This window comes from Mus caroli, chromosome 10 (assembly GCF_900094665.2).
Source record: "Mus caroli chromosome 10, CAROLI_EIJ_v1.1, whole genome shotgun sequence".
In the NCBI taxonomy this organism is placed as follows: domain Eukaryota; kingdom Metazoa; phylum Chordata; class Mammalia; order Rodentia; family Muridae; genus Mus; species Mus caroli.
Window position 1 is genome coordinate 120,512,849 of NC_034579.1, and position 1,905 is coordinate 120,514,753.

Consider the following 1,905-nt stretch of genomic DNA (forward strand, 5'->3'; position numbering starts at 1 on the left):
TCCCAGCAACCACATGGTGGCTCACAACCATCTGTAATGAGATCCAATGCCCTCTTCTGGTGTGTCTGAAGACAGCTACAGTGTACTCATATAAATAAATAAATCTTTAAATCATCATCACAATGCTTCCTCTGATCCCCTACTTCCAAGGCTCTACTGGTCCCTTGAAGAGGCCAGCCTGATCCAAACAAATGTCTTCGGCTCAAATCCTAACTCTGCTACTTTCTAGTATGACTGATCTCAGACAAGTCCTGTGGCTTCCTATGTTCCGGCCTCACCACGGCAACCTTATCCCAACATTTCAGTGCCACCAAATATCTCCTTGTGCTCTTTGACCTGGTTTTTCCATCTTGTCTCCTTTAGGAATGAGTTAAACTAGTCTGTGACAAGTTTTCACTTTGTATTTTATGAGATTTGTGTTTTCCAGCTTTTTGGAAAACCCTGTTGGCAGCAGAGGCCTGGACAGCTGGCAGAGCTCTAGTCATGAAGTAGCGCAGATCTTGGGTCAGAAGTATCCTACAAGGAAAAAGCCGCTACATTGTATCCCAGAAGTGTGAAAATGTCAGAGACAGAACAGCAGCCCTGAACAAAGTCAGAAATACAGGGCTGAAGAGAAACAGTTGACAGAAACTAAATTTGAGATTAATATTCCAAACAAGCATTAAAAAAAAAAAATCTCTCCTCTTATTCCTAAAGAACATGGATGCCTGATTAGTTTGGTTTTGCCCCTGGCTGCCTCTCACCCTTCAGCTTTTTCGGTGCAGCTTCGGAACCCAGAGGATTAGACAAAATAAGCTGGAGAATGCCCTGGAGGCTGACAAAGAAAAAAAAAGGAGGCGGGGACCAGTGGTCCTTGGGTCTTTTGAGGCAAAGAGTCATAAGGAATGACTGTCGGCCAGAGGACACTATCCCCATCAAGGCCCCAGGGTGGAGCCTGCTGCAGCCCAGCAGCCTGAGACTTTGAGCTAGAGTTTCCACTGCAGCTGGCAACAGCTGGGTCAGTGCTGCTTCCTCCTCCACAGAAGGAGCCCCTTCCAGAGAACCAGAAGTTCCAGTCCCAGGCCACACCTCCCCTTCCGGCCCACCAGAGTTTGGGATCCAGCAACCCAGGAAGAGATCCCTGAGACGCTGGCAGGAAGTCCTTCTGAGCAGAAGAAGGCCGCCCTTCTTAGATAGGCTGGGCCCCTCCCTCTCCTCTATCAGGCTCCACCCAACCCATTCCTTCTCCCTGCACTTACTCCAACATTTTTGTTTGACTGGTTTGTTTCTTCCTTTATTTTATTTTATTTTATTTTATTATTTTATTTTATTTTATTTTATTTCTGAGACTGGGTTTCTCTGTGTAGTCCCGTAGCTCCATCTGTAGACCAGGCTGGTCTAGAACTCCGAGATCTACCTGTCTTCTCTGCTTCGCAAGTGCTGGGATTAAAGTTGGGCGCCACTATAGCCCTGCTTGTTTGATTGATTTTGACACAGGCATGCACGCACGCCAAGGGGTAAGTTTCCGTCATACAGTTTGCATTCATAATAACCATAAACTGGCAATAATACAAATACTTTCAACAACAGAATGGACGACTCAATAAACAAACAAGAACAGATGGAGAGATAGCTCAGCAGTGAAGAGCACTCCCTAGCTGCTCTTCCAGAGGACCTGGGTTCAATTCCCAGCATCCACATTAAGTGGCTCACACCTGCTTGTAACTCCAGTTCCAGAGCATCTGATGCCCTCTGGCTTCAGATATATATGGTGCACATAAATTTACACAAGCACATAAACATGCATATAAATAAAGATGGATTAAAAAATAAAATGAGCCGGGCAGTGGTGGCGCACGCCTTTAATCCCAGCACTTGGGAGGCAGAGGCAGGCGGATTTCTGAGTTCGAGGCCAGCCTGGTCTAC

General features: G+C 46.4%; 1 protein-coding gene across 6 annotated transcripts in view; it reads right to left on the reverse strand.

The window, feature by feature from the left end:
- Positions 1-1,905, reverse strand: part of Rbms2 (RNA binding motif single stranded interacting protein 2) — a 46,916-nt gene that overhangs the window by 16,162 nt on the left and 28,849 nt on the right. The gene's annotated exons all lie outside the window — the stretch shown is intronic.